Below are 10,430 nucleotides of genomic sequence, written 5' to 3'. Positions count from 1 at the left end.
AGAGAGGGAGAAGAGAACAAGAAGAGGGGGAGAAGAGAACAAGAAGAGGGGGAGAAGAGAACAAGAAGAGGGGGAGAAGAGAACAAGAAGAGAGGGAGAAGAGAACAAGAAGAGAGGGAGAAGAGAGAACAAGAAGAGAGGGAGAAGAGAACAAGAAGAGAGGGAGAAGAGAACAAGAAGAGGGAGAAGATAACAAGTAGAGAGAGGGAGAAGAGAGAACATGGAGAGAACAAGGAGAGGGAGAAGATAACAAGTAGAGAGAGGGAGAAGAGAGAAGAAGAGAGAACATGGAGAGGGAGAAGATAACAAGTAGAGAGAGGGAGAAGAGAGAACACGGAGAGAACAAGGAGAGGGAGAAGATAACAAGTACAGAGAGGGAGAAGAGAACAAGAAGAGAGGGAGAAGAGAGAACAAGAGAGAGAACAAGAGAGAGGGAGAAGAGAGAGAAGAGAGAACAAGAAGAGAGGGAGAAGAGAGAACAAGAAGAGAGAGAAGAGAACAAGAAGAGGGAGAAGAGAACAAGAAGAGAGAGAAGAGAACAAGTAGAGAGAGGGAGAAGAGAACAAGAAGAGAGGGAGAAGAGAACAAGAAGAGAGGGAGAAGAGAACAAGAAGAGGGGGAGAAGAGAACAAGAAGAGGGGGAGAAGAGAACAAGAAGAGGGGGAGAAGAGAGAACAAGAAGAGAGGGAGAAGAGAACAAGAAGAGAGGGAGAAGAGAGAACAAGAAGAGAGGGAGAAGAGAACAAGAAGAGAGGGAGAAGAGAACAAGAAGAGGGAGAAGATAACAAGTAGAGAGAGGGAGAAGAGAGAACAAGAAGAGGAGAAGATAACAAGTACAGAGAGGGAGAAGAGAGAACAAGAGAGAGAACAAGAGAGAGGGAGAAGAGAGAGAAGAGAGGGAGAAGAGAGAACAAGAAGAGAGAGAAGAGAACAAGTAGAGAGAGGGAGAAGAGAGAACAAGAAGAGGGAGAAGATAACAAGTAGAGAGAGGGAGAAGAGAGAACATGGAGAGAACAAGGAGAGGGAGAAGATAACAAGTAGAGAGAGGGAGAAGAGAGAACAAGAAGAGGGAGAAGATAACAAGTAGAGAGAGGGAGAAGAGAGAACATGGAGAGAACAAGGAGAGGGAGAAGATAACAAGTAGAGAGAGGGAGAAGAGAGAACAAGAAGAGAGAACATGGAGAGAGAGGGAGAAAAGAAAGGGAGAAGAGAGAACAAGAAGAGAAAGGGAGAAAAGAGAGGGAGAAGAGAGGGGCCTCTGTGGGAATATTTTAGCAGCTTGAAGATTGATTCCATAATTGTGTCAGGACATTGATCATGTTTAATTTAGTGAAGCCTGCAGGCAATGCTCTCTGTTGGTAAACACACATACAGACAGAAAATCAATTACTTTGACGACCTTAACAAGGACATCACTTGTTTCGACAGACAGGATCTCAATGTCTTTATTACAGCTTGACACAGAACATCACCATAAAACATAAAGTAGCTTCTCGTACACTAGATAAAAGCTCTTGATGTAAGACAGCCTATGTCAGTGTCAAGGGCAGGTTTAGCTTTTGTGTGATCAAATCTAGGATGTGTTGTTGCTGTGATCTAACCATTAGTGTGTTTATGAGGAGGTAGTAGAAACAGAAACAGACGGCCATGGAGTGATCACGAGACAGCTGCCAAGTCCCGCGAGCTGCCCACTCCCTATCTCAGGGTGCCGCTGGCACCTCCAACACAGCACCAGCCCCTGCCAAAACATACTAGACCCCTCCAGTCCCTCTCTCCATGCAGACCTGGCCCTCTGAGATCACCAACAAGCAAACAGAGGAGGACCAATGTGGAGGAGCGGTGTTGATGAGTTGCTCCATACATACAGATGGAAATTCCCAAGATGGTGAACATACAGAGCACACCATCTCAAGGCCCTGGTGCACACAAACACCCATAAGTCACTATGATGTGTAGCTCTAACATTCCACAAACATCACATGATGAGAGAGTATTCAGAGACATATATAGAGATATACAGTACATTATGACTGTGGATATACTATGGCCCTGTGTGTGACATATTTCAATGTGATTTCCTCAGTCTTTCATGACAGATTTCCCATTCGGGGTAATTGGAACAGATTTCTCTCTTTCTAAGTATCTGTAATGAACGTATTCCAGCGGGTTTGTATGTAGAGCAGCCTGTCACTGTGCACTGTTAACCCAGTTCACTACAGTGTAGCCATAGAGCAATGTGATTGGACTAGGGTTTTGTTTCGCGTGCCACTGCCACAGTGTGGAACGCTGTGATTGGCTGGCAAACCCACGAGACTGAGCAGTGGTGCACCAGGACTACAAGAAATCACTGTGATTGGTTGAGACGTAATGCAGCAGAGCGTGGAAGGGCTGTGATTGGTGGGTAGGCAGTTCAGATAGAGGTAGTTGGCAGGTGACCAGGTCAGGGACAGACGATGGAGGGAGTGATGTGTTTGAGTGCGTTAGTACGAGTGTAGATGCATGCCTGTGTGTGTGTGTGTGTGTGTGTGTGTGTGTGTGTGTGTGTGTGTGTGTGTGTGTGTGTGTGTGTGTGTGTGTGTGTGTGTGTGTGTGTGTGTGTGTGTGTGTGTGTGTGTGTGTGTGTGTGTGTGTGTGTGTGTGCATGCGTGAGTGTGTGTAATTGGCTGTGTGGCTGGACGAGACCGCCATTACGCATTAGCGCTGGTCCAGCAGATTGGCAGGCAGCGTGGGAGGCGGACAGTGGCTGCTGACAGAAACAGATGAGCTAAGCAGAAGTGATGTGGACTGGACTGCAGTGTGGGAAGAGTAGGGGTGAGTGTGTGTTTTGCGGGTCTGGGGTTCAGGGGGGAGGAGAAGTGTTGAAGGTTGAAGTGTCACTCCCCATCCCTAGCAGCAGTGACCTGTGGGGGTAGGAGGTGGTGGGCATTAGGGGTGGGCACTGCAGCAGAGCCTCTCATTCTGTCAGTCTCTCTCTCTTCCCTAACCTCTCCCCTCTCCCTGTCACTCTCTCTCTCCTTCCCTGTGTGTTTCTAGGTTGTTACTTCAGCCTAAACCCAAGGTCACTAGCCACTGGGCACACCACGTCACTACTCTTAGTTCCTCCTTTCCTTCTTAGAGAGAAACGAATAGAAGATAAAACAGGAGTGTCCAGCTCAACCACAATTGCTTGTGTGAGTCTTCCTCATACCAGCCAGAGTACAGCTGATGAGGGAACTATGAGAGACAGAGAGACAAAGAGAGAGAGATCCAGCCAGCTCTGAACTGAACTGCTTCCAACCCTGGTATGTGGAAGAGGGAGAGGGGGAAAAGGTTGAGGACATTAGGAGGGAGGACTGAGCATTGCTGTGACAGACAGGGACATGGGTGTTTCTTCTCACCTAGCAAGACCAGCCTGTGAGGAGAGGACAGACTCAGTGGTGCTAAACTGGGATGAATGGTACAAAATGTCCTATCTGTATGGTTTAGGCTCCTGCTCTCTTTTTATTTTACCTTTATTTAACTAGGCAAGTCAGTTATGAACAAATTCGGCCTAGGAACAGTGCCTGTTCAGGGGCAGAATGACTGATTTGTACCTTCTCAGCTCGGGGATTTGAACTTACAATCTTCCGGTTACTAGTCCAACGCTCTAACCACTACACTACCCCTTGAGCCAGACAACTGATTCTATTTCAGAGTGTGAGTTGAGCTGTGAAGTGACTGGTTTTGAAGTCACAGGTGATTCAGGGCAGACAGAAGTGTTGCACTTCTCTGTGTGTGTATGTGTGTGTCACCGTCTCAGATTTGAGCAAACAGCCCGGCGGTGGGGTCTCCCAGAGGCCTTGGTGCTGTAATAACGCTGCTGTTCTCACCGTCACCACAGCTCTCGCTTTCTTTCAATGTTTTTAATAACCTGCTCAATCACTTCTATAAATGTTCAATTACAGAACACAGCCCGTCATTCCCCTGGAGATTTACCACATGGCTCGCGCCGTAGAGCCGAGTTGAGCATGGCGGGGAACTCTAATTTCGTTCAAGGCAGGGCTGTTGTGCATTAAATGATCCCCTTCCCTCCCTCTCCTCCTTTCTCCTGTCAGCCCTTATTTTTATAACCCTCCCTAGTTCATTTATTTTCCTCCTCTGTTGTTGTTTTCTGGAGGTGATTCCCTTCTTCTCCCTCACTCCTTTTAATATGTTTGAGTTTTGAACTCCTGGAATGCCTTCATCAATGTTTGTTGTTCTTTTTAACAACTTAGAACAAGGTGTACACACACACACACACACACACACACACACACACACACACACACCAGCAACAAGGCAGAGACCCGGAACTCATCCAATATTCATGAATGGCGATGAAGCTTCTCTTCTTGAGATGAAAAAGTAGAAGAGAAAAGATAAGGGGAAATTAAAGGAGAGGGAAGAGAAGAAACTCACCCTGCAGTCATCATCTAACACTATCCCCATTCTGGACTGACTGAATTCTCCAGACAGCTCTCATCTTTCTAGTAGAGAACAGATTACAGAAAAGCTGCCACTATATCTCCCTCGTCTTCTTATTCCAGCAACACAGCACAACACTGAAGCCCTGGAAATGTCTTGCATCGCTAGATGTTACTGTATCAATTGAAACGAGTGGTGAAGTGCTCTCTGATGCATTTCAAATGGCAAGGCATTCTGATACATACCTGTGTCTCTGACACATACCTAATCACATTACACTGTATTATTACTTTTTATTGACATCATTAGACAGTTTGTCCAGTTGTTTCATATAGGGTTGTGTGCTATAGGCCCAGACAGACAGGCTCTGTCTCAATGCTCCCTTGGTTGGACCATATTAAACCAGAGGCCTGTGGCATACTGGCCATTCACAAAGGGACATGCCATGCAGACTCCTCTTGCAGTTGCTAGGTAGATGCTGCATTCAGAGAGGCTCGACAGCAGACTAAAACCATGTATATATGACCCTATATCTGAACTGAAACAGTCACATCCTCTCCACTTTTATTTCAAGTACAACCTACTCAAAGAAAATGTATGTTGCATCTCAGCAATGTCATTCACTGTAAAATATAATTTAAACATCTAAAATAATAAACATCTCACAATTCAGCCAGTCAGAAATAATAATAACAATAATAATAATTTGCACTTGTAATCAAAGATAATGTGAAAAACAAAAAAACGATATTAATCTTCTCTGACTTGGACAGAAAGAAAACAGAAATAGACAAAACATGAAGTGTTTCAGAATCACCGTTTTTGTCTTTCACGTTATTGAACTTGTGACTAACTAACTGATCTAAGGTTACAGTGACTGAAATAATAACCACATCTGATGACGTTTAGCAAGGAGGAGCTCATTTCAAACATACAGTAGGATCACCTGTTTTTGCACTGTTGCACTTTGGGATGCAGAGTAAAAGAAAGAGAACACAACCTCACGACAAGCGTGTGTGTAACTCCTCCCACACTCAGAGTGTGGGATATCATGTCAACTGTAGTTTCACCATAAAATATACATCTTTCAAGTGATAGTGCCATTCTTTAACCGGTTTTCATCATGAGCAAATAACCACGAGCCTTCAAAGCACGCAAATGTACAAACTCACATTCAAACAAGCATATATACAGTTGAAGTCGGAAGTTTACATACACTTAGGTTGGAGTCATTAAAACTAATTTTTCAACCACTCCACAAATTTCTTTTTATCCAATAATAGTGTTGTCAAGTAATATATAATAATAAAATAGTAATATATGCCATTTAGCAGACGCTTTTATCCAAAGCGACTTTCAGTCATGTGTGCATACATTCTACGTATGGGTGGTCCCGGGAATTGAACCCACTACCCTGGCGTTACAAGCGCCATGCTCTACCAACTGAGCTACAGAAGGACCAAGTTAGGACATCTACTTTGTGCATGACAAGTCATTTTTACAACAATTGTTGACATATTATTTCACTTATAATTCACTGTATCACAATTCCAGTGGGTCAGAAGTTTACATACACGAAGTTGACTGTGCCTTTAAACAGCTTGGAAAATCCCAGAATATTATGTTGTGGCTTTAGAAGCTTCTGATAGGCTAATTGACATCATTTGAGTGTGGATGTATTTCAAGGCCTACCTTCAAACTCAGTGCCTCTTTGCTTGACATCGTCGGAAAATCTAAAGAAATCAGCTAAGACCTCAGAAAAAAAATTGTAGACCTCCACAAGTCTGGTTCATCCTTGGGAGAAATTTACAAACGCCTGAATGTACCACATTGATCTGTACAAACAATAGTACACAAGTATAAACACCATGGGATGACACAGCCGTCATACCACTCAGGAAGGAGATGCGTTCTGTCTCCTAGAGATGAGTGTACTTTGGTGCGAAAAATGCAAATCAATCCCAGAACAACGGCAAAGGACCTTGTGAAGATGCTGGAGGAAACAGGTACAAAAGTATCTATATCCACAGTAAAACTAGTTTTATATCGGCATATCCCGAAAGGCCACTCAGCAAGGAAGAAGCCACTGCTCCAAAACCGCCATAAAAAAGCCAGACTACGGTTTCAACTGCACATGGGGACAAAGATCGTACTTTTTGGAGAAATGTCCTCTGGTCTGATGAAACAAAAATAGAACTCTTTGGCCATAATGACCATCATTATGTTTGGAGGAAAAAGGGGGAGGCTTGCAAGCCAGAGAACACCATCCCAACTGTGAAGCACGGGGGTGGCAGCATCATGTTGTGGGGGTGCTTTGCTGCATGAGGCAGGAAAATTATGTGGATATATTGAAGCAACATCTCAAGACATCAGTCAGGAAGTTAAAGCTTGGTCGCAAATGGGTCTTCCCAATTAACAATGACACCAAGCATACTTCCAAAGTTGTGGCAAAATGGCTTAAAGACAAGGTATTGGAGTGGCCATCACAAAGTCCTGACCTCAATCCCATAGAAAATTTGTGGGAAGAACTGAAAAAGCGTGTGCAAGCAAGGAGGCCTACAAACCAGCTCTGTCAGGAGGAATGGGACAAAATTTACCCAAATTATTGTGGAAGGTTACCCTAAATGTTTGACCCAAGTTAAACATTTAAAGACAATGCTACCAAATGTTAATTGAGTGTATGTAAACTTCTGACCCACTGGGAATGTGATGAAAGAAATAAAAGCTGAAATAAGCCATTCTCTCTACTATTATTCTGACATTTCACATTCTTAAAATAAAGTGGTGATCCTGACTAAATAATACAGGGAATTTGAACTAGGATTAAATGTCAGGAATTGTGAAAAACTGTATTTGCTAAGGTGTATGTAAACGTCTGACTTCAACTGTATCAGACACATTGGAGTTGAAAGCTAGGACAGGGTGGGGGGTCTGGTGATGGCAAGCACAACATTGTCAGCACAACATTGTCTATGTCATCTGCAATGCAAACCTCTGCAACTCTGTCTGTCTGAAAAACACCTCTGCTCTGTCCCTCTCCTCTCCCATCAATCAACAGCCAGAGAAAAGAGAGAGACCAGTGAGTGACCCACCTGTTCGGCCAACTCTCTCTCTCTCTCTATCCTGACGTCCTTTCACTTCTGTTCTCGCAACACAACACACGGTGGAGAAAGTCGCCAGTAACTGCCTGGTAGTGGCTAGAATTGCTCGGGTTACTACAGCCGACTTCATTGTTAGGATCATGGGAAGAAATAGTACTGCAGCCTTGAGCTTAGATCTGATTTCCACCATGTAGATATGATAAAGGCAGGAGTGCAGGAGTCACAGTCAAGAACAGCAAGGGATTGTGGGATACGATACGGTGGTCACAGCAGAGACTAGGGGGCGGGGACAGCACGGTGGTGTTGGAATGGCAACAACAGTTATTGTACATTATTGGACCAGATAGAGGGCTCTGTTCTGTCAGTTGGGTGTGTCCATTGGGCAGTCCCTCCCTCTCTCCAGCTCATCTAGCTCGGCATATGACTGGGTTCAAGAGGAGAGGGGTGGTTGTCTGATCATATGGGGTGAAATAGCTGAGTGCAAGGCATCATAGGGTTGTGGTGGTGCTGGTTCTGACAGCAGAGAGGCCTGAAGCAGGAGGTGGTAGGTAAGAGGAAGGTTGTTGGCACCCTCGCCCTGGGGGGGTACAGCGGCTTGGTCAGTCAGTGTGGGTGAGGAGTGTATATATATTTATATTTGTGTGTGGCTGATGGATATATGTACAGTATGTGTGTGTTCTTCAATCCACACCAGCATACTACTCAGAAAGACGCAATGTATTGGGCATGCATTCTAAGTGGAATGCTAGAAGGGACACTGGAATGTATCGTGTGTTTGTTTTGTGGGGCATATATCCCAGGTAGGTCAGTGTCTGGCTAGTGTAATTACAGTGTGTGTGTGTTTATACGTATATGTGTAGGTGTGTGCATGTGTGCACGTGTATGTGTGTGTGTGCGTATGTGTCCGTCTCCCTCCCAGGTCAGAGTTGTCGTGGTATGATGGTGAAGGGCAAAATGGAGCTGGAGGCCTCTAGCTCCAGGGCGGTGAGGAAACACTCTGTAGCCGCGCCACCGTGGCCCTGAGCCTGCAGCACTTCCCCCAGGCTGTTCCACACATCGTGGGCCGTGGAGTTCACCTGCACCGCGTCCCGAAGGATCTTCTCTGCCAGGCTGTAACTCTGCAGCTAGTGCAGGATCAGACCCTAGCATAGAGAGTGAGAGAGAGAGCGGGGAAAAGAGAGAGAGAGAGCGGGGAAAAGAGAGAGAGAGATTGAGTGAGAGCAAAGTCAGAGGAAGATATTTTGAATCGTAGACAGAGAGACAGTAGGAGAAGACAGAGGGTGAGGGAGGGGCCGAGAGAGCTTATGTCAATCCTTCAACAAAGCAAACAGTATGAATCAGACTGTAGAAAGAGGGACAGACATACAAACAATACATACATACATACATACATACATACATACATACATACATACATACATACATACATACATACATACATACATACATACATACATACATACATACATACATACATACAGTGCCTTGCGAAAGTATTCGGCCCCCTTGAACTTTGCGACCTTTTGCCACATTTCAGGCAATCATGAAGTGGATCATTCGTCATTTAGGTCAACATTGGATCATTCAGAGATCCTCACTGAACTTCTGGAGAGAGTTTGCTGCACTGAAAGTAAAGGGGCTGAATAATTTTGCACGCACAATTTTTCAGTTTTGGATTTGTTAAAAAAGTTTGAAATATCCAATAAATGTCGTTCCACTTCATGATTGTGTCCCACTTGTTGTTGATTCTTCACAAAAAATACAGTTTTATATCTTTATGTTTGAAGCCTGAAATGTGGCAAAAGGTTGCAAAGTTCAAGGGGGCCGAATACTTTCGGCAAGGCACTACATACATACATACATACATACATACATACATACAGTACATACAGTACATACATACATACAGTACATACAGTACTTTAAACAATGCCACTTAATATAATGTTTACATACCCTACATTACTCATCTCATATGTATATACTGTACTCTATACCATCTACTGCATCTTGCCTATGCCGTTCTGTACCATCACTCATTCATAAATCTTTATGTATATATTCTTCATCCCTTTACACTTGTGTGTATAAGGTAGTTGTTGTGAAAATTGTTAGGTTAGATTACTTGTTGGTTATTACTGCACTGTCGGAACTAGAAGCACAAGCATTTCACTACACTCCCATTAACATCTGCTAACCATGTGTATGTGACAAATACAATTTGATTTGATTTGATACACTATCGTTGAAAAGTTTGGGGTCACTTAGAAATGTCCTTGTTTTTGAAAGAAAATCACATTTTTTGTCCATTAAAATAACATCAAATTGATCAGAAATACAGTGTAGTGTATACATTGTTCATGTTGTAAATGACTATTGTAGCTGGAAACTGATGATTTGTTATGTAATATCTACATAGGCCCATTATCAGCAACCATCACTCCTGTGTTCAAATGGCACGTTGTGTTAGCTAATCCAAGCTTATAATTTTAAAAGGCTAAGTGATCATTAGAAAACCCTTTTGCAATTATATTAGCACAGCTGAAAACTGTTGTTCTGATTAAAGAAGCAGTAGTTCTGGCCATCTTTAGACTAGTTCAGTATCTGGAGCATCAGCATTTGTGGGTTCGATTACAGGCTCAAAATGGCCAGAAACAAAGGACTTTCTTCTGAAACTCGTCAGTCTATTCTTGTTCTGAGAAATGAAGGCTATTCCATGTGAGAAATTGCCAAGAAACTTAAGATCTCGTACAATGCTGTGTACTACTCCCTTCACATAACAGCGCAAACTGGCCTTAACCAGAATAGAAAGAGGAGTGGGAGGCCCCGGTGCACAACTGAGCAAGAGGACAAGTACATTAAAGTGTCTAGTTTGAGGAACAGATGAGGACTTGTGACTTGTGAGGT

General features: G+C 43.8%; 1 pseudogene; it reads right to left on the bottom strand.

The window, feature by feature from the left end:
* Positions 1-4,695: 4,695 nt before the first annotated feature.
* LOC118369063 (tetratricopeptide repeat protein 7B-like) overlaps positions 4,696-10,430 on the bottom strand; it is a 149,271-nt pseudogene continuing 143,536 nt past the window's right edge.

Source organism: Oncorhynchus keta, chromosome 35 (assembly GCF_023373465.1).
Source record: "Oncorhynchus keta strain PuntledgeMale-10-30-2019 chromosome 35, Oket_V2, whole genome shotgun sequence".
Taxonomy (NCBI): domain Eukaryota; kingdom Metazoa; phylum Chordata; class Actinopteri; order Salmoniformes; family Salmonidae; genus Oncorhynchus; species Oncorhynchus keta.
Note: the sequence above shows the minus strand (reverse complement) of the source record. Positions and strands in the feature narration are given on the sequence as shown.